At 41.0% G+C, this 22866-nt stretch overlaps 1 protein-coding gene across 7 annotated transcripts in view; it reads left to right on the top strand.

Annotated features, from left to right (window-relative positions):
* CARF (calcium responsive transcription factor) overlaps positions 1-22866 on the top strand; it is a 92208-nt gene that overhangs the window by 19062 nt on the left and 50280 nt on the right. Inside the window, exon 3 of one of the 7 annotated variants that reach the window (XM_033230661.1) lies at positions 17831-18035. The exons of 5 other annotated variants lie outside the window; for them this stretch is intronic. The gene's annotated coding sequence lies outside the window, so the exon portion shown is untranslated. Of the gene's footprint in view, positions 1-17830; positions 18036-19495; positions 19543-22866 lie in introns of those variants that run through there. One more of the 7 variants, XM_033230664.1, reaches the window with a different exon arrangement.

Here is a 22866-nt window from a genome sequence, read left to right as displayed (position 1 = left end):
GTTTCTCTCTGTCTCTCTCTGGTGCTAACATAAATAGTGCTGGGTTTTGTCTTGTTTTGTTTTTTTGAGATGGGGTCTCACTGTCACCCAGGCTGGAGTGCAGTGATGTGATCTCACCTCACTACAACCTCCACCTCCTGGGCTCGAGCAATCCTCCTACCTCAGCCTCCCAAGTAGCTGGGACTACATGCATATGTCACCACACCCAGCTAATTTTTGTATTTTTAGTAGAGACAGGGTTTTGCCATGTTGCCCAAGCTGGTCTCAAACTCCTTGGCTCAAGTAATCTGTCCACCTTGGCCTCCCAAAATGCTGGAATTTCAGGCATGAGCCCCTGGGCCTGGCTGGTAGTATGCTTTTAAATTTCAAACTCTAATTAATCATTCATTGCTGGGATACAGGAAAGTGATTGGCTTTTGTGTATGAACCTTTTATCCTGTAACCTTGATACCTTGGTAGAATTGTTTATTAGTTCCAGGAGGTTTTTGTTTTTGTTTTTGTTTTTTGTCCTTTGGAATTTTCTACAAAGACAGTTATGTCATCTGCATATAAAGATAGTTTTATATCTTCTTTCCAGTCTGTATATCTTTTATTTTTTTAGTTTTTTGTTTTGTTTTGTTTTATTGCTTTACTAGGACTTTCAATAGTATGTTGAATAGGAGTGGTGAGAGGGGCCATCTTCACATTGTTCCCAATCTTAGGGGAAAAGTATCTAGTTTTTCACCATTAAGTATGATGCTAGCTGTAGGTTTTTTTTAGTTGTGCTTTATCAAATTAACAGTCACCCCTTTACCTAGTTTGTTGAGAGTTTTTATCGTGATTGGTGTTGGATTTCATCAAATGCCTTTTCCCTTTTTTTTTTTAAATTAAATAAATAGAGGCAGAGTCTTACTGTACTGCCCAGGCTAGTCTCTAACTCGTGGCCTCAAGTGATCCCACCTCAGCCTCCCAAAGTGTTGGGATTACAAGTGTGAGCCACCAGGCCTGGCCTGCTTTTTCTGTGTCTGTTGATGTGATCATACAGTTTCTGTTGATGTGATGCCTAATGTAATTCTAATGCCTTTTTATGTGATGGATTACATTAATTTATTTTCACATATTGAACGAGCCCTGTGTACCTGTAATAAATCCTACTTGGTTGTAGTGTATGATTTTTTGGTAAATTTTTAGACTTGATTTGCTAATATTTTATTGAAGATTTTTGTATTTATGTCATAAGAGATATTATTCTATAGTTTTCCTTTTTAAAAATATCTTGCCAGGCGTGGTGGCTCACGCTTGTAATCCCAGCACTTTGGGAAGCCTAGGCAGGTGGATCACCTGAGGTCAGGAATTCAAGACCAGCTTAGCCAACATGCTGAAACCCCGTCTCTACTAAAAATACAAAATTAGCCAGGTGTTGTGGTGTGCACCTGTATTCCCAGCTACTCGGGAGTCTGAGAAGAGAGAATCGCTTGAACTCGGGAGGCAGAGGCGGCAGTGAGCCAAGATTGCGCCACTGTGCTCCAGCCTGTGCAAGACAAAACGAGACAAAACCCTGTCTCAGAAAAAAAGAAAAAGAAAAAGAAAAAGAAAAATCTTTATCTGGTTTTGGTATTAGGGTAATACTGGTCTCGTAGGATGAGTCAGGAAATGTTCCCTCTGCTTCTGTTTTCTTTAAGATGTTATAGAGCATTGGCATATTTCTTCTTTAAATGTTTGGTAAAATTCACCAGTAAAACATCTGGGCCTATTGCTTTCTATTTTTGAAGGTTATCAATTATTGATTCAGTGTCTTTTATAGAAATTTGCATATTCAAATTATTTTATTGGCTTTAATTCACAGTAAGCTTGATTACTTTTTCTTTTTAACAGTTAAATATTCATGCTGATAGGACATACGTCTCATTATACAGGACACTTTCTTTCTTTGTTGTTTTTTCTTTCCAGCTTTTAAGTTCAGGGAGTATGCGTGCAGGTTTGGTACATGGGTAAATTGCATGTTGTTGGGGTGTGATGTACCGATTATTTTGTCACTCAGATAGTGAGCATAGTACTTAATGGGTAGTTTTTTAATCCTCATCCTCCTGTCACCTTCCAACCTCAAATAGAATCCAGTGGTCTGTTGTTCCCCATTTTGACACAGATGCTTTCTGAGGTTTATACTGTAAATATAGTCACAAAAATTTATTCTCATTTAGATAAATCTAGAGCTGTCTCCTGAAAGTGTGCCTTTGTTGCTACAAAAATGTTCTAGAATTCTTCGAGGGCCTATGATTGTTTTGAATATTAGGGAAATTTACAATGGCAAATAATGTCACCAGCTTCATTCTGTCCAATACACTTTTCGTTTAGTCTGAATACCTCTACTTTGAACCAAGTTCATGAAACTCTTGTTTTATTTAATTGAGATTTGAAATTTCGTATGTCCTACTCTTTTATAGTATCAGTAGAAAAGTATAATTTTGTTACCTGTTAGTGATCTAAACTGAATTTTCCAAAGTTCTTTTTTTTTTTTTCAATCTCACTCTGTCGTCCAGGCTGGAGTGCAGTGGCGTGATCTCGGCTCACTGCAACCTCCATCTCCCAGGTTCAGGCTATTCTCCCACCTCAGCCTCTCAAGTAGCTGGGACTACCAGTGCGTGCCACCATGCCCGGCTCATTTTTTGTATTTTTGGTGGAGACAGGGTTTCACCATGTTAGCGACGATGGTCTTGACCTCCTGACCTTGTGATCCGCCTGCCTCGGCCTTCCAAAGTGCTGGGATTACAAGAGTAAGCCATTGCACCTGGCCCAAAATTCTTTAATTCCAGAAAATTTTAGATCTATGTGAACACCTCAGTACATTGAAGAAATTTCTATTACCTTGCCATCAGACAGTTTTATATTAAATTAAATCTCTATATTCAGATCAGTTTCTTTTGCATTTTCCATAATTGTGTTAGTTAATTAGCAAACATGAGTTCACTTAAAATGTTCACTTCCTCTGTGATATCATGAAATAAACCGGATTTTAAAAATTCAGATATAGTTATAAAATACACAGAATATAAATTTTATACATAGAGACTTTAAGTGTCTTGATCATCCTTGTATCTCCAGCACAGAAAACAGTATTTGTCACGTAGGTGTGGAGTAATAATTCATTTATTGAATGAATATCTGCTTATAAATACATATGCTTAGAAAAAATCTGGAAGAATATGCAGAAATGTTAATGGCAGTGATTTCTGTAAAATTATAAGTGACTTTAACTTTCTGATGTTGCTACATTAACATATATTTGTTTTAATGACATAAACAATGAAACTTAAAAATTTATTGAAAATTGTTATTTTCCTGAGATGGGGTCTCACTCTGTCACCTAGCCTGGAGTGCAGTGGCAGGATTATGGCTCACTGTAGCATCAAACTCCTGAGCTCAACCAATCCTCCCACCTCAGCTTCCCAAGAAGCTATAGGGACTATAGGCACACACCACCATGCGTGGCTGATTTTTTTTTTTTTTAATAGAGACAGAATCTCATTATATTGCCCAGGCTGATCTCAAACTCTTGCTTCAAGCCATTTTCCCACCTTGGCTTCCCAAAGTGCTAGGATTACATAGATTAGCTACCACTCCCAGCCCTTAAGAAATTTTTAATCTTTTGAGACAGGGTCTTGCCCTGTCATGATCATGGCTCACTGTAGCCTCAACCTCCTGGGCTCAGGCAGTCCCCCCACCTCAGCTTCCTGAGTAGCTGGCACAGACACATGCCACCACAACCAGCTAATTTTTAAAAAAATTTTTGTAGAGATGGGGGGGGTCTCACTATGTCACTCAGGTTGGTCTTGAACTCCTGGACTCAAGTGACCTGCCTACCCCAGCCTGCCAAAGTGATGGGATTACAGGCGTGAGCTACCATGCCTGGCCTGGAACAAGAAAAGGATACCCACTCTCATCACTCATCTTTAACATAGTACTGGATGTCCTACTAGCCAGAGCAGTCAGACAAGAGAAAGAAATAAAGAGCATCTAGGCTAGTTGCTGTGGCTCACGCCTTTAATCCGAGCACTTTGGGAAGCCAGGGTGGGTGGATCACCTCAGGTCCAGAGTTTGAGACAAGCCTGGTCAATATGTCGAAACCTCGTCTCTTCTAATATTACAAAAAAATTAGCTGGTTGTGGTGGCAGGCTCCTGTAATCCTAGCTACTTGGGAGGCTGAGGCATGAGAATCATTTGAACCCGGTGGGTGAAAATTGCAGTGAGCTGAGATGAAGTTCGTACCACTGCACTCCAGCCTGGGTGACAGAGTGAGACTCTGTCTCAAAAAAGAAAAAAGAAATAAAAGAGCATCCCAGTTGGTAAAGAGGAAGTCAAACTGTCACTGTTTGCAGATGATATGATTGTTTACCAAGAAAACCCTAAAGACTCCTCCAGAAAGCTCCTAGGACTGATCAAAGAATTCAGCAAAGAAGGCCAGGTGAGGTGGCTCACGCCTGTAATCCCAGCACTTTGGGAGGCTGAGGTGGGCAGATCACCTGAGGTCAAGAGTTCGAGACCAGCCTGACCAACATGGTGAAACCCCGTCTCTACTAAAAATACAAAATTAGCCAGGTGTGGTGGGGCATGCCTGTAATCCCAGCTACTCAGGAGGCTGAGGCAGGAGAATCACGAACTTGGGAGGCAGAGGTTGCCACGAGCCGAGATCATGGCCGTTGCACTCCAGCCTGGGCAAAAGAGTGAAACTCCATCTCAAAAAACAAAAAATAAAGAATTCAGCAAAGTTTCTGGATACAAAATTAATGTACATAATTAATTTTGTATAGTAGCTCTCCTTTACACCAACAGCAGCCAAGCTGAGAATGAAATCAAGAACTCAACCCCTGTTACAATAGCTGCAAAAAAAGTAGAATACTTAGGAATATACCTAACCAACGAGGTAAAACACCTCTGCAAGGAAAACTACAAAACACTGCTGAAAGAAATCATAGACAACATATACAAATGGAAACATATCCCACGTTCATGGATGGGTAGAATCAGTATCGTGAAAATGACCATACTGCCAAAAGCAGTTTAGAAATTCAGTGCAATTCCCATCAAAATACCACCATCATTCTTCATAGAATTAGAAAAAAAAATCCTAAAATTCATATGGAACTAAAGAAAGAGCCTGCATAGCCAAAGCAAGACAAAGCAAAAAGAACAAATCTGGAGGCATTACATTACCTGATTTCAAATTATACTATAAGGCTGTACTCACCAAAACGGTATGGTACTGGTATAAAAATAGGTATATAGACCAGTGGAACAGAATAGAGAACCCAGAAATAAAACCAAATACGTACAGCCAGCTGATTTTTGACAAAGCAAACAAAACCTTCAAGTGGTGAAATGACACCCTATTCAACAGATAGTGCTGGGATAATTGACTAGCCACATGTAAGAGAATGAAACTGGGTCCTCATCTTTCACCTTATATGAAAATCGACTCAAGATGGATTAATGACTTAAATCTAATGTGATTTTAATTTTTGTTTCCCTAATGACTAATGCTGATCGTCTTTTTGTGTGCTTACTTGCTAGCTATATATCTTCTTTAGTGAAGCTGTATGTTCAAACATCTTGCCAATTTTTTTAGTTGAGTTGTCTTATTGAGTTGTAAAAGTTTTTTAGAGTTTGGGTATAAGGCCTTTGTCAGGTATATGTTTTGCAAATATTTTTTCCCATCTGTAATGAGAACACATTTTAAATTTTGACAAAGTCCAATTTGTAGACTTTTTTCTTTTATATTTTGGGCCGTTTGTTTCATGTTTAATATGTCATTGCCAAGTCCAAGGGTACAAAGATTTTTCTCCTGTGTTTTCTTCTAGAAGTTTTATCATTTGATAGTCTGTGATCCATTTCAAGTTTATTTTCTATCTGGTGTGCAATAAGGGTCAAGGTTTATTGTTTTACATATGGCTATTTAGTTGTTTTAGCACCATTAGTTAAAAAGTGTCTTTTTTCTCTTGATGTATTGATATATTTGTCAAAAAGCAATTGACTCCCACCTAGAAATAGCTTCTCAGCTCCGTCTTAAATCTGTCCAGTTCAGCCTGCTTGCCTTGACTCTGTCCTCCACCATATCTATCTATCAGGGTGACCTAGAAGTCCTACAAGGTATCCACCTCTGGTCCCTAGGCCCTTGGCAGCTGCTTATACAAGAGTGGGCCAGGTGTCTGCATCAACTCCTAGAGCTTCTCCTGGATGGGCAATAGCAGCAGCTTCTGAGGTGGCCTGGACACTGGCATGGGTTTCAGGGGAGGCTATGCCAGGGCTGGTGGTATGGGGGAGCATCACAGGTGCCACAATGACCCAGAGCCTGCCAAGTCCCCTTAAGCTGAATGTGCGCACCAACATCCAGGCTGTATGCACTTAGGAGAAATTGCAGATCAGGACCCTCAACAAGTTTGCCCCCTTCATTGACAAGGTGCCCTTCCATTAACCAGCGTTTGGCTGTTCTCTTCCCTCCCCTACCCTTTCCCACCTCTAGTAACCACTATTCTACTCCCTACTTCTATGAAATCAACCTTTCAACTTTCCACATGAGTGAGAACATGCAGTATTTGTCTTTCTGTGCCTGGCTTATTTCTCAAACATAATGTCCTCTAAGCCCATCTATGTTGCTGTGAATGACAGAATTTCATTCTTTTTTATAGCTAAATAGTATTCTACTGTGTATATATACCACATTTTTTTTTATCAGTTTATCTGTTTATGGACACTTAGGTTGATTCCCTATCTTGACCATTGTGGGATAATGATGTAATAAATATGGGAGTGCAGCTTTCTCCTTGACTTACTGATTTCCTTTCCTTTGGATATTTACCCATTAGTGGAATTGCTGGATCATATGGTAGTCTATTTTTAGTTTTTTGAGTAATCTCTATACTGTTTTTCATATGGCTATACTAATTTACACCAACAATGTATGAGTTCCCTTTTCTCCAAATCCTTGCCAGCATTTGTTATTTTTTCTTTTTGATAATAGCAATTCTAACCAAGGTGAGATGATAGCTCATTGTGATTTTGATTTGTATTTACCTGATTCTTAGAGATTTTAAAAACATATATATACCCATTGACCATTTGTGTGTCTTCTTCGTGAGACAGGGTCTCATTCTATCGCCCAGGCTGGAGTGCAGCAACTCAATCTTGGCTAACTGCAGCCTCAGTCTCCCAGGCTTAGGTGTGAGCAGCTAGGACCACAGGTCCATGCCACCACCCCCGGTTAATTTTTTTGTGTTTTTGTAGAGACAGGTTTCACCATGTTGTCTAGGCTGGTATCAAACTCCTGGCCTCAGGAAATCCTCCAGCCCCAGCTTCCCAAAATGCGAGGATTACAGATGTGAGCCACCACGCCTGACCTGTATATCTTCTTTTGAGAGATGTCTGTTCAGCTCATTTGTCCATTTTTAAATGAAATTATTTATTAATCCCTTGTTGAATAGTTTGCAAATACTTTCTTCCACTTTGCAGGTTGTCTCTTCGCTGTGTTGCTTGTTTAGTTTGCTGTACAAAAGCTTTTTAGTTTGATCCATTTGTCTATTTTTGCTTTTGAGGTCTTAGCCATAAAATCTTTGCCTAGACCAATGTCCTGAAGTGTTACTCCTGTGTTTTCTTCTAGTAGTTTTATAGTTCCAGGTGTCAACATTTAAGTCTTTAATCCATTTTTAGTTGGTTTTTATATATGGTGAGAGCTAGGGGTCTACTTTCATTTTACTACATACAGATATCCAGTTTTCCCCGGACCTTTTATCAAAGAGACTGTCTCTTCCCCAGTGAATATTCTTGGTGCCTGTGTTGAAAATCAGTTGGCTGTAAGTGCGTAGATTTTTTGTTTTGTTTTGTTTTCTATTCTCTACCATTGGTGTGTCTGTTTTTATGCCAGTACTGTGATGTTTTGGTTATATAGCTTTGTGATATATTTTGAAGCCAGATAGTGTGATGCTTCCAGCTTTGTTCCTTTTGCTTAGGATTCCTTTGGCTAGTCAAGGTCTTTTGTGGTTCCATACAAATTTTAAGGTTATTTGTTTTTTTTTTCTATTTCTGTGAAGACTATCATTGGGATTTCAGGGTTTTGTTGTTGTTGTTGCTGTTTTGTTTTTTAAGAGATAGGGTCTTGCTGCATTGCCCAGACTGGCCTTGGACTCCTGGGCTCAAGCAATCCTCCTGCCTCAGCCTCCTGAGTAGCTGGGACGATAGGTGTGGGCCATTGTACCCAGCTCATTGGTATTTTTTTTGCTTTCTTTCTTTCTTTTTTTTTTTTATTATTATACTTTAAGTTCTAGGGTACAGGTGCATAACGTGCAGGTTTGTTACATATGTATATTGTGCCATGTTGGTGTGCTGCACCCATCAACTCGTCAGCACCCATCAATTCGTCATTTATATCAGGTATAACTCCCATGCAATCCCTCCCCTCCCCCCCCCCATGATAGGCCCCGGTGTGTGATGTTCCCTTTCCAAGTCCAAGTGATCTCATTGTTCAGTTCCCACCTATGAGTGAGAACATGCGGTGTTTGGTTTTCTGTTCTTGTGATAGTTTGCTAAGAATGATGGTTTCTAGCTGCATCCATGTCCCTACAAAGGACGCAAACTCATCCTTTTTTATGGCTACATAGTATTCCATGATGCATATGTGCCACATTTTCTTAATCACGTCTGTCACTGATGGACATTTGGGTTGATTCCAAGTCTTTGCTATTATGAATAGTGCCACAATAAACATACGTGTGCATGTGTCTTTATAGCAGCATGATTTATAATCCTTTGGGTATATACCCAGTAGTGGGATGGCTGGGTCATATGGTACATCTAGTTCTAGATCCTTGAGGAATCGCCATACTGTTTTCCATAATGGTTGAACTAGTTTACAATCCCACCAACAGTGTAAAAGTGTTCCTATTTCTCCACATCCTCTCCAGCACCTGTTGTTTCCTGACTTTTTAATGATTGCCATTCTAACTGGTGTGAGATGGTATCTCATTGTGGTTTTGATTTGCATTTCTCTGATGGCGAGTGATGATGAACATTTTTTCATGTGTCTGTTGGCTGTATGAATGTCTTCTTTTGAGAAATGTCTGTTCATATCCTTGCCCACTTTGGATGGGGGTTTGTTTTTTTCTTGTAATTTCTTTGACTTCTTTGTAGATTCTGGATATTAGCCCTTTGTCAGATGAGTAGATTGCAAAATTGTCTCCCATTCTGTAGGTTGCCTGTTGACTCTGATGGTAGTTTCTTTTGCTGTGCAGAAGCTCTTTAGTTTAATTAGATCCCATTGTCAATTTTGGCTTCTGCTGCTGTTGCTTTTGGTGTTTAGACATGAAGTCCTTGCCCATGCCTATGTCCTGAATGGTACTACCTAGGTTTTCTTCTAGGGTTTTTATGGTATTAGGTCTAATATTTAAGTCTCAAATCCATCTTGAATTAATTTTCGTATAAGGAGTAAGGAAAGGATCCAGTTTCAGCTTTCTACTTATGGCTAGCCAATTTTCCCAGCACCATTTATTAAATAGGGAATCCTTTCCCCATTTCTTGTTTTTCTCAGGTTTGTCAAAGATCAGATGGCTGTAGATGTGTGGTATTATTTCTGAGGACTCTGTTCTGTTCCATTGGTCTATATCTCTGTTTGGTAGCAGTACCATGCTGTTTTGGTTACTGTAGCCTTGTAGTATAGTTTGAAGTCAGGTAGCGTGATGCCTCCAGCTTTGTTCTTTTGACTTAGGATTGTCTTGGCAATGCGGGCTCTTTTTTGCTTCCATATGAACTTTAAAGCCGTTTTTTTTCCAATTCTGTGAAGAAAGTCATTGGTAGCTTGATGGGGATGGCACTGAATCTAAATTACCTTGGGCAGTATGGCCATTTTCACAATATTGATTCTTCCTGTCCATGAGCATGGAACGTTCTTCCATTTGTTTGTGTCCTCTTTATTTATTGAGCAGTGGTTTGTAGTTCTCCTGAAGAGGTCCTTACATCCCTTGTAAGTGGATTCCTAGGTATTTTATTCTCTTTGAAGCAATTGTGAATGGAAGTTCATTCATGATTGGCTCTCTGTTTGTCTGTTACTGGTATATAAGAATGCTTGTGATTTTTGCCATTGATTTTGTATCCTGAGACTTTGCTGAAGTTGCTTATCAGCTTAAGGAGATTTTGGGCTGAGACAATGGGGTTTTCTAAATATACAATCATGTCATCTGCAAACTGGGACAATTTGACTTCTTCTTTTCCTAACTGAATACCTTGATTTCTTTCTCTTGCCTGATTGCCCTAGCCAGAACTTCCAACACTATGTTGAATAGGAGTGGTGAGAGAGGGCATCCCTGTCTTCTGCCAGTTTTCAAAGGGAATTTTCCAGTTTTTGCCCGTTCAGTATGATATTGGCTGTGGGTTTGTCATAAATAGCTCTTATTATTTTGAGGTACGTTCCATCAATACCGAATTTATTGAGCGTTTTTAGCATGAAGGGCTGCTGAATTTTGTCAAAAGCCTTTTCTGCATCTATTGAGATAATCATGTGTTTTTTGTCTTTGGTTCTGTTTATATGCTGGATTATGTTTATTGATTTACGAATGTTGAACCAGCCTTGCATCCCAGGAATGAAACCCACTTGATCATGGTGGATAAGCTTTTTGATGTGCTGCTGAATTCGGTTTGCCAGTATTTTATTGAGGGTTTTTGCATCGATGTTCATCAGGGATATTGGTCTAAAATTCTCTTTTTGTTGGTGTCTCTGCCAGGCTTTGGTATCAGGATGATGTTGGCCTCATAAAATGAGTTAGGGAGGATTCCCTCTTTTTCTATTGATTGGAATAGTTTCAGAAGGAATGGTACCAGCTCCTCCTTGTACCTCTGGTAGAATTCAGCTGTGAATCCATCTGGACCTGGACTTCTTTTGGTTGGTAGGCTATTAATTATTGCCTCAATTTCAGAGCCTGTTATTGGTCTATTCAGGGATTCAACTTCTTCCTGGTTTAGTCTTGGAAGAGTGTAAGTGTCCAGGAAATTATCCATTTCTTCTAGATTTTCTAGTTTATTTGCGTAGAGGTGTTTATAGTATTCTCTGATGGTAGTTTGTATTTCTGTGGGGTCGGTGGTGATATCCCTTTTATCATTTTTTATTGTGTCTATTTGATTCCTCTCTCTTTTCTTCTTTATTAGTCTTGCTAGCGGTCTGTCAATTTTGTTGATCTTTTCAAAAAACCAACTCCTGGATTCATTATTTTTTTGGCGGGTTTTTTGTGTGTCTATCTCCTTCAGTTCTGCTCTGATCTTAGTTATTTCTTGCCTTCTGCTAGCTTTTGAGTGTGTTTGCTCTTGCCTCTCTAGTTCTTTTAATTGTGATGTTAGAGTGTCAATTTTAGATCTTTCCAGCTTTCTCTTGTGGGCATTTAGTGCTATAAATTTCCCTCTACACACTGCTTTAAATGTGTCCCAGAGATTCTGGTATGTTGTATCTTTGTTCTCATTGGTTTCAAAGAACATCTTTATTTCTGCCTTCATTTCGTTATGTACCCAGTAGTCATTCAGGAGCAGGTTGTTCAGTCTCCATGTAGTTGAGCGGTTTTGATTGAGTTTCTTAGTCCTGAGTTCTAGTTTGATTGCACTGTGGTCTGAGAGACAGTTTGTTATAATTTCTGTTGTTTTACATTTGCTGAGGAGTGCTTTACTTCCAATTATGTGGTCAATTTTGGAATAAGTGCAATGTGGTGCTGAGAAGAATGTATATTCTGTTGATTTGGGGTGGAGAGTTCTATAGATGTCTATTAGGTCCCCTTGGTGCAGAGATGAGTTCACTTCCTGGATATCCTTGTTAACTTTCTGTCTCGTTGATCTGTCTAATGTTGACAGTGGAGTGTTGAAGTCTCCCATTATTATTGTATGGGATTCTAAGTCTCTTTGAAAGTCTCTAAGGACTTGCTTTGTGAATCTGGGTGCTCCTGTATTGGGTGCATATATATTTAGGATAGTTAGCTCTTCCTGTTAAATTGATCCCTTTACCATTATGTAATGGCCTTCTTTGTCTCTTTTGATCTTTGATGGTTTAAAGTCTGTTTTATCAGAGACTAGGATTACAACCCCTGCTTTTTTTTGTTCTCCATTTTCTTGGTAGATCTTCCTCCATCCCTTTATTTTGAGCCTACGTATGTCTCTGCATGTGAGATGGGTCTCCTGAATACAGCAGACTGATGGGTCTTGACTCTTTATCCAGTTTGCCAGTCTGTGTCTTTTAATGGGAGCATTTAGTCCATTTACATTTAAGGTTAATATTGTTATGTGTGAACTTGATCCTGCCATTATGATATTAACTGGTTATTTTGCTCGTTAGTTGATGCAGTTTCTTCCTAGCCTCGATGGTCTTTACATTTTGACATGTTTTTGCAATGGCTGGTACGGTTGTTCCTTTCCATGTTTAGGGCTTCCTCAGGGTCTCTGTAAGGCTGGCCTGGTGGTGACAAAATCTCTAAGCATTTGCTTATCTGTAAAGGATTTATTTCTCCTTCACGTATGAAACTTAGTTTGGCTGGATATGAAATTCTGGGTTGAAAATTCTTTTCTTTAAGAATGTTGAATATTGGCCCCCACTCTCTTCTGGCTTGTAGAGTTTCTGCCGAGAGATCTGCTGTTAGTCTGATGGGCTTCCCTTGTGGGTAACCCGACCTTTCTCTCTGGCTGCCCTTAGGATTTTTTCCTTCATTTCAACTTTGGTGAATCTGGCAATTATGTGTCTTGGAGTTGCTCTTCTCGAGGAGTATCTTTGTGGCGTTCTCTGTATTTCCTGAATTTGAATGTTGGCCTGCCCTACTAGGTTGGGGAAGTTCTCCTGGATGATATCCTGAAGAGTGTTTTCCAACTTGGTTCCATTTTCCCCCTCACTTTCAGGCACCCCAGTCAGACGTAGATTTGGTCTTTTTACATAATCCCATACTTCTTGCAGGCTTTGTTCATTTCTTTTCCTTCTTTTTTCTTTTGGTTTCTCTTCTTGCTTCATTCATTTGATCCTCAATCGCTGATACTCTTTCTTCCAGTTGATCGAGTCGGTTACTGAAGCTTTTGCTTTTGTCACGTATTTCTCGTGTCATGGTTTTCATCTCTGTCATTTCGTTTATGACCTTCTCTGCATTATTCATTCTAGCTATCAATTCTTCCACTCTTTTTTCAAGATTTTTAGTTTCTTTGCGCTGGGTATGTAATTCCTCCTTTAGCTCTGAGAAGCTTGATGGACTGAAGCCTTCTTCTCTCATCTCGTCAAAGTCATTCTCTGACCAGCTGTGATCCGTTGCTGGAGATGAGCTGCGCTCCTTTGCAGGGGGAGATGCGCTCTTATTTTTTGAATTTCCAGCTTTTCTGCCCTGCTTTTTCCCCATCTTTGTGGTTTTATCTGCCTCTGGTCTTTGATGATGGTGACGTACTGATGGGGTTTTGGTGTAGGTGTCCTTCCTGTTTGATAGTTTTCCTTCTAACAGTCAGGACCCTCAGCTGTAGGTCTGTTGGAGATTGCTTGAGGTCCACTCCCGACCCTGTTTGCCTGGGTATCAGCAGCAGAGTTTGCAGAAGATAGAATATTGCTGAACAGCCAGTGTACCTCTCTGATTCTTACTTTGGAAGCTTCCTCTCAGGGGTGTACTCCACCCTGTGAGGTGTGGGGTGTCAGACTGCCCCTAGTGGGGGATATCTCCCAGTTAGGCTACTCAGGGGTCAGGGACCCACTTGAGCAGGCAGTCTGTCCGTTCTCAGATCTCAACCTCCGTGTTGGGAGATCCACTGCTCTCTTCAAAGCTGTCAGACAGAGTCATTTGCGTCTGCACAGGTTTCTGCTGCTTTTTTTGTTGTTGTTGTTTAGCTGTGCCCTGTCCCCAGAGGTGGAGTCTACAGAGACAGGCAGGTTTCCTTGAGCTGCTGTGAGCTCCACCCAGTTCGAGCTTCCCAGCAGCTTTGTTTACCTACTTAAGCCTCAGCAATGGTGGGTGCCCCTCCCCCAGCCTCGCTACAGCCTTGCAGTTAGATCGCAGACTGCTGTGCTAGCAATGAGGGAGGCTCCGTGGGCGTGGGATCCTCCCGGCCAGGTGTGGGTTATAATCTCCTGGAGTGCCCGTTTGCTTAAAGCGCAGTATTGGGGTGGGAGTTACCTGATTTTCCAGGTGTTGTGTGTCTCAGTTCCCCTGGCTAGGAAAAGGGATTCCCTTCCCCCTTGCGCTTCCCAGGTGAGGCAATGCCTCGCCCTGCTTCAGCTCTCGCTGGTCGGGCTTCAGCAGCTGACCAGCACCAATTGTCTGGCACTCCCTAGTGAGATGATCCCAGTACCTCAGTTGAAAATGCAGAAATCACCTGTCTTCTGTGTCACTCGCGCTGGGTGTTGGAGACTGGAGCTGTTCCTATTCGGCCATCTTGCTCCGCCCCCTCATTGGTATTTTTTAAGGATTGCAGTGAATCTGTAGATTGCCTTTGGTAATATGGTCATTTTCACAATATTAATTATTCCAGTCCATAAATGTGATGTCTTTCCATTTTTTGTGTGTGTTCTCCAATTTATTTCATTCAATGTGTGTGGGGTTTTGTTTTGTTTTGAGACAGGGACTCAATCTGTCACCCAGGCTGGAGTGCAGTGGCTCGATCTCGGCTCGTTCCAACTTCTGCCTCCTGGACTCAAGCGATTCTCATGCCTTAGCCTCCTGAATAGCTGGGATTATAGTTGTGCATCACCATGCCTGCCTAATTTTTGTATTTTTAGTAGACACAGAGTTTCACCATGTTGGCCAGGCTGGTCTCAACTCCTGACCTCAAGTCATCCGCCTGCCTCAGCTTTCCAAAGTGCTGGGATTACAGGCCTGAGCCACCACACCTGGCCTCATTCAGTGTTTTACAGTATTTAATGGTATCCCATAATTCTTATAGACTTTCTTTGTTCATTTTCATCGTTATTTCCTTCTTTTCTCTCTCTGGGCAATTTCAAATGACCTATGTCCAAGTTCAGAAATTCTCTCTGCTTGATGACGTCTGCTATTGAAGGTCTCTATTGTATTTATTTCATTCATTGAGTTCTTTAGCAGCAGGATTTTTTTTTTGAGATAGAGTCTCGCTCTGCCGCCCGGGCTGGAGTGCAGTGGCCGGATCTCAGCTCACTTCAGCTCACTGCAAGCTCCGCCTCCCGGGTTCACGCCATTCTCCTGCCTCAGCCTCCCGAGTAGCTGGGACTACAGGCGCCCGCCACCACGCCCGGCTAGTTTTTTGTATTTTTTAGTAGAGACGGGGTTTTACTGTGTTAGCCAGGATGGTCTCGATCTCCTGACCTCGTGATCCACCCGTCTCGGCCTCCCAAAGTGCTGGGATTACAGGCTTGAGCCACCGCGCCCAGCCTTGTTTTGTTCTTTTTATTATTTATATCTCTTTGTTGAATTTCTTGTTCATATTGTGAGTTGTTTTCCTGATTTCATTGAATTATCTATTTGTATTTTCTTGTTTCTTGTTAAGTTTAAGATCATTGTTTTAAAAAAATTTTGGCAACTCGTTGACTTTCTTATCATTGGAATTTGTTACTAGATTCCCTTGGAATTTGTTACTAGATATCATTGGAATTTGTTACTGATTGTCCCTTGATCAACACAGGTTTAAACTGCACAGGTCCTGTACTCCGATTTTCTTCAGCCTCTACCACCCCTGAGACAATGGGACCAACCTCTCCTCTTCTTCCTCTCCCTTAGCCTATTCAACTTACATTTATATGATGAGGATGAATACCTTTATGATGATCCACTTCCCCTTAATGAATAATAAATACATTTTCTCTTCCTTATGACTTTCTTTCTTTTCTTTTTTTTTCTTTCTTCTTTTTTTTTTTTTTGCGACGGAGTTTCACTCTTGTTGCCCAGGCTGGAGTGCAATGGTGTAATCTTGGCTCACCACAACCTCCGGCCCTCAGATTCAAGCGATTCTCCTGCCTCAGCTTCCTGAGTAGCTGGGATTACAGGCATGTGCCACCATGCCTGGCTAATTTCATATTTTTAGTAGAGACGGGGTTTCTCCATGTTGACCAGGCTGGTCTCAAACTCTCGACCTTAGGTGATCCGCCTGCCTCGGCCTCCCAAAATCCTGTGATTACAGGCGTGAGCCACTGTGCCTGTCCATGACTTTCTTAATAAACTTTTATTTAGCTAACTTTATTGTAAGAATACAGTGTATAATACTGTACATATAATACATATATAATACATATAACATAAAACTATATGTTAATTGACTCTTTATGTTATTGGTAAGGCTTCCAGCCAATAGTAAGCTATTAGTAGTTAAGCCTTTGGAGAGTCAAAAGTTATACATGCATCTTTGACCATGTGAACAGTTGGTACTCCCATTCCTGTGTTGTTCGGGGGTCAGCTGTATTAATGTTCCTTTGGTAGCATCATACTTCCTTGTGTTTCTGTGTCAATATCTGTGTATTTGGTGGAACAATTGCCTTTTCTAAACTTTCTAGAGTAACTTTTTAGAGAAAGACTCTCACCTGCAGTTGGGTTTTATCATGCCAGTCAGGAAGGGTGTAGTGTCTGTTTGTGGATAGGTGCAGTGGTATAGTTTCCATGCAGCTTCTTCAGCTGCATTCAACGTCAGCAATAACTGGGTGCTCAGTGACCTAGTCTGTAGAAGTTTGTGGCAGTGACAGTGGCAGCATAGGTTGTTAATGTCCTTGGTGTCAAAGGCTTTTGGAGTACTCCTATCCTAATTTTCTCCCCAAAGGGAAGACTTAACCAAGGTGTGAGGTCTGACACAGTCTACAAGTAGCTACAGTAGCGCTGGGTTCTAGGTACTGTTGCTAGGCACAGGGTCTGTATTAGTCTGTTCTTGCACTGATACAAACAAATACTTGAGACTGGGTAATTTATAAAGAAAAGAGATTTAATTGGTTCATGGTTCTGCAGGCTGTACAGGAAGCATTGTGGCTTCTTCTGGGGAGGCCTCAGGAAGCTTCCAATCATGGTGGAAGGCAGAGGGGGAACCAGCATTTCACATGGCAGGAGCAGGAGGAAGAGAAAGAGTGGGGAAGTGCCACACACTTTTAAACAACCACATCTCACTATCTCAAAGAGAGCTCTGGGCAGATGACGTTAAACCATGAGAAACCCCCACCATGATCCAATCACCTCCCACAAGACCCCACCTCCAACATTAGGGGTTACAATTGAAAGTTAGATTTGGGTAGGGACACAGATCCAGACCATATCAGGGTTTCACAAACCTATTATGGCACCTGAGTTTTGGGGTACAGGTTAGCACTCTGTGGCAGAGTTGGATGTAGATAGACCACAGAGCTAGGATCTGTGACTCTCAGATACCCTCTAGCAGCTCAGGCCCAGAGAGCCAGGTTGTAGCTGTGATTCTACCTCTGAGGGGCAGGGCACAGAACTGGCCCAACCCTAAAGAGAATGGAGAGGGTACCCTGGAGGTTTGGGAGCAGGGTACAGCTCCAGTTTGGGAACATGAGCCAGCAGGGCTCGGTGGTAACTCGAGTCCCTGGGGGATGAAGCACCATTTAGTAGTAACTATAGTCCCTGGGATGGTGGAACTTGGCAGTATCTCAGACTCTGTGAGGCCAGTTGCAGCAGCAGCAGCAGCAGCAGCAACAGCAGCAAGTGCCCCAGAAAGGTGGAGTACAGCTGTTGTTTAGGCCCTGGGGGTGTAGGGAACAGCATAGCAATGACTGTACTCCCTATGGAGAAGGGTGTCTTAGCAGCTGACTCTAGGGAGCTAGTCCAGCTCTAGGGAGGATGACTACTAGAGGAGTTTGGTCTGTAGGGCAGAGTGTCTCAGCTCAACCACTGCTCTGTTTCCCTAGGACACAGGATACTATGTCAGCTCAGCCCTGGGATGGGCAGCTGCTCAACTTGGCCACAGCACCAGTTCTCCAGGGCCCCATGTGCTGCTTCAGCTTAAGCCTGGGGGGCATGACCGTTCCAGGAGGCCCAGGCATCATTTCCTGGAATGTGGGTAGTTGCTTCACCTTATGCACTGGAGAGGCATGACTGCTCTGAGCAGCTAAGGTACTGTTTCCCTGGGAGGCAGGATACTGCTTCAGCTCTGGCCTGAGGGGGTGATAGGAGGGATAGGTGGGGTGGCTCCATCTCTGCTTCCCCCTACCCCTGTACGAGGGTATAACAGCTGTTCACAGCTCAACTTGGGGATGTAGGGCCACTGCTAGGGTGGTTCAGTCTTGGCTTAGTCTCAGGGGTAAAGGGGAACTGTGGCTGCTCAGCCCCGGAGCAAGACACACTCCAGCCATAGTTCTGATTCCAAGATGACATAGCACAGTAGCTACATAAACTACAGTGCTTGGAACACAGTGTCGGTTTCTTCTGACGGGGCAGCACAGCAGTGTGGACTCCAGAGAGCTTCCTCAGCTGGGCTTGGTGTCTGTGAAGACTGCAGGGAACCTCAGTGGTGAGGTCTATTAGTAGGGTTGGTTACTGGAATCCTCTTGCTTCCCTCCTTGCTGCAGGGAGTTCTTCTTGGTTCCTAGCTCTTCCCAGTTGGGGGATTGGGTGGTGGAGGCCGGATGCTTCCTTCCATTCTCTATGTGGCCATCCTGAGTTTCTGTGCTCATCAATGCTCTCCCTCATTTATTTTTGTTGAAATGTAGTTGTTTATTCATTATTTTGATTGTCTTTGTGAGGGAGATGAATGCTAGGGACTTCTAGTGGGCCATCTTGCTGATGTAACCTGACTACAATATATTGCTATTAACTGTAGTCACTATGAGCTTATTCCTCCTAATTGAAATTTTGTATCCTTTGACCACAGTCTTCTTTTCTTTTCTTTTTTTTTTTTTTTTTAATTTACACACCACTATACAAACAGGGAACACAGCTTTCTTTTGTAATATGAGGGTGTAAAGCAGGAGTGTCCAATCTTTTGACTTCCCTGGGCTACATTGGAAAAAGATGAATTGTCTTGGGCCACACATAAAATACACTAATGTTAGCTGATGAGTTTTTTAAAAATTGCAAAAAAAAAAAAAAGTCTCATAATGTTTTAAGAAAGTTTACTAATTTGTGTTGGGCTGCATTTTAAGCCATCCTGAGCCACACCACAGGCCACAGGTTGGACAAGCTTAGTTTAAACACTATAAATTTCCCTTGAAATTTTATATTAGCTGTATGTCACAAGTTTTGATATATGATATGTTCTTTATGGTTCAGATCTAGTATTTGCTGTTCCATGTAAATTTGAGAGGAACATATGTTCTTTAATTGTTTGGTATGAATTTTAAATATATCCAGTAATTCGAGCTTGTTCTGTTTCCTTAACTTGGCTGAGATAATTATCATGAGATCTTGCACTATGATAATACATTTGTCAATTTGCCCTTAAATTCTATCCATTTTTTTAAAAGTTGGTTTTTCTTGTTGCTATTTGATTGTTTTTTGAGACAGGGTCTTGCTTTGTCACCTAGGCTGGAGTGCAGTGCCATGATCACAGCTGACTGCAGTCTTGACCTCCCAGGATCAAGCAGTCCTCCCACCTCAGCCCTCTGATTACCTGGGACTGCAGGTGAGGGCCACCACACCTGGCTAATTTTTTGTGTGTTGAGACAAGGTTTCAACATGTTGCCCGGGCTAGTCTGGAATTCCTGGGATCAAGCAGTCCACCTCCCTCGGCCTCCTGAAGTGCTAGAATTACAGGCATGAGCCACTGCACCTGGCCTAAAAGTTTTTAAAGGGAAATTTCAAAAATATACAGGAGTAGGCTGGGCACGGTGGCTCACGTTTGTAATCCCACTACTTTGGGAGGCCGAGGTGGGCAGATCACTTGAGGTCAGGAGTTTGACACCAGCCTGGCCAACATGGTGAAACCCCATCTCTACCAAACAATACAAAAATTAGCTGGGCATGGTGATGTGCACCAGTAGTCCCAGTTACTTGAGAAGCTGAGGTGGGAGAATCGCTTGAACTGCGGAGGTGGAGGTTGCAGTAAGCCGAGATTGCGCCACGGCACCACAGCCTGGGGGCCAAAGTGAGACCTTGTCTCAAAAAGAAATTTGTATTATATATATATAATATATGTTATGTATGTAATATATAATTATATATAATTATTTATAAATATACATATTATATTAAAATATATGCTCCTGTACATATATTTAAATATAAATTTTATAAATATTTATATAAAGTATTATATATATATTAGTAGAACAGTAAATGAAGCCGGTATACAATTATCAATGTATGACCAATCTTGTTTTATTTATTTCTCTATCAATTGTACCCTTTCTCTGACTTTGGTATTTACTTTCTCGAGACAAGGTCTCACTTTGTCACACAGGCTGGGGTGCAGTGGCACAATCACAGCTCCTGGGCTCAAGTGATCTCCTGCTTCAGCTTGCTGAGAAGCTGGGACTACAGGCACACACCACCACGTCCAGCTAATTTTTTTGATCTTTAGTAGAAATAGGGTCTTGTTACGTTGCCCAGGCTAGTATCAAACTCTTGGGTTCCGGTGATCCACCCACCTCTGCCTCACAAAGTGCTGGGATTACACGTGTGAGTCACCACGCTCAGCCTGACTTTGATATTTTTTAAACAAATCCTAGACATTCTAATAATTTTATCTATAAGTATTAATATTATCAAACCATTCACATACCTAAAAATACCAAAAATACTTTTAGAGACAGAGTCTCACTCTGTTGCACAGGCTGAATTGCAGTGGTACAGTCACAGCTTACTGCAGCCTCAAACTCCTGGGCTCAAGCCATCCTCCCACCTCAGCCTCCCAAATAGTTATGACTACAGACATGTGCCCCCCATACCCAGCTAATTTTTTTTTTTTAAGTTTCTTATAGAAATGGGGTCTCAGGCTCGTCTTGAACTCTCATGCTAGTCTCAAATTCCTATTCTCAAGTAATCTTCCCATCTCAGCCTCCCAAAGTGTTGGGATTATAAGTGTGAGTCACTGTATCCAGCCCCAAAATTCCTTTTTTTCCCCTTTTTTTAATGGAATGCCTGAATATCCCAAGAAAAATTCCTTAATATCAGATATCTAGTCCACATTCATATTTTCCTGCTTGTATATACACATGCATATATAGGTACACACCCATTTTGGTGATACTATTTTATTTTTTTAATTGAGGTGAAATTCATATAACTTAAAATTAATCCCTTTAAAATGAACGATTTACTGACAGTACATTCACAAAGTTGCAAAAGTGCCATGTAGAGCTTCAAAACATCTTCATCACTCAAAATAAAATTTTGTACCCATTAGTCCATTATACCTTCCCTCAAGCCTCTGGCATCCACCAGTCTCCTTTATTTCTCTATGGATTTACCTATTTTGGATATTTTATGAAAATAGAACCATATAGTATGTGACCTTTTGTGTGTGGCTTGGCTTCTATCACTTAGCATAATGGGATTTTGTTTGTTTGTTTGTTTTTAGACAGGGTCTTGATCTGTCTTTGGGCTCTACCTTTGCCCATTTTGTAATTGGGTTATTTTGGATTGTAGTCTTTTTGTTGTTGAATTGTATGAGTTCTTTACGTATGCCAGACCCTTATCAGATATATGATTTGCAGATACTCTCTCCCGTCTGTGGGCTGTCTTTTAACTCTTGTCATGGTGCTCTTTGTACAAAAATTTTTATTTTAATGATGTCCAATTTATCGGTTTTCTCTTTTGCTTGTCCTATTGGTGCCATATCTAAGAAACTATCACCAAATGCAAAGACATACAGATTTACCCCATGTTTTTTTTCTAAGAGTTGCATGGTTTTAGTTCTTATATTTAGCTCTTTGATCCGTTTTTCATTTTTGGTATGTAGTATGAGGTAGGAGTTCAACATCATTCGTTTTCATGTGGATATTCAGTTGTCCTGGCACCATTTGTTGGAGATAGTATTCTTTCCTCATCAAATGCTTTTGGCACCCTTGTCAAAAATCATTTAACCATAGATATATATTTCTGGACTCTCAATTCTGTTGTATTTATTGCTCTAAATTTCCCTCTGAGCACTGCTTTTGTTGTAGCCCATAAGTTTTGATATATTGTGCATATTATCATTGCTATATTTTATGAATTGATATCTATCATCACACCCTCTAGAGTTACACGCTTTTTTTTTGGTTCTATAGTGTTTTATTTCTGTCCTTAAAACACACATACAAAGTTACAATATTGAAATTATTATTTTATACAGAGAATGTTTATTTATATTTTTATCGAATTATTAATTTGTTTGCTTGCCATTTTTTCAGGCATCTCAGGACTTCTTTCTGTTATAATATTTGTTTTTTTGAAATATATTTTTTTTGCTAAAATAATGTGCTTTATTCAGTTATCTAACATGTAAGAAATACAAAGGTAATTCCTGTACCAAATATTTTATATTTGGTGTATATTTTTTCTCTTCCCTTTTATAATCTGCTTGTATGGCATGACTTAACTGTTCTTTTTTTATTATTTATTATTTATTTATTTATTTATTTTTTGAGACAGAGTCTTGCTCTTATTGCCTAGGCTGGAGTGCAGTGGTGCAATCTCAGCTCATTACAACCTGTGTCTCCTGGGTTCAAGTGATTCTCTTGACCCAGCCTCCCAAGTCACTGGAATTATAGGCGTGTGCCACCACGCCTGGCTAGTTTTTGTATTTTTAGTAGAGATGGGGTTTCACTATGTTGGCTAGGCTGGTCTCAAACTCCTGACCTCAGGTGATCCACCCTCCTCGGCCTCCCAAAGTGCAGGGATTATAGGTGTGAGCCATTGCACCCAGCCAACAACTGTAAAAAAAAAATTGTTTTAATTGTAGTAGTTGTAAATATTTATGGGGTACATGAAATGTTTTGATGCTGACATGCAATGTATAATAATC

The sequence above is a fragment of the Trachypithecus francoisi genome, unplaced genomic scaffold, assembly GCF_009764315.1.
Source record: "Trachypithecus francoisi isolate TF-2019V2 unplaced genomic scaffold, Tfra_2.0 Lachesis_group13, whole genome shotgun sequence".
NCBI lineage: Eukaryota > Metazoa > Chordata > Mammalia > Primates > Cercopithecidae > Trachypithecus > Trachypithecus francoisi.
The sequence above is the reverse complement of the archived record's forward strand: the minus strand, read 5'-3'. Positions and strand labels throughout refer to the sequence as shown.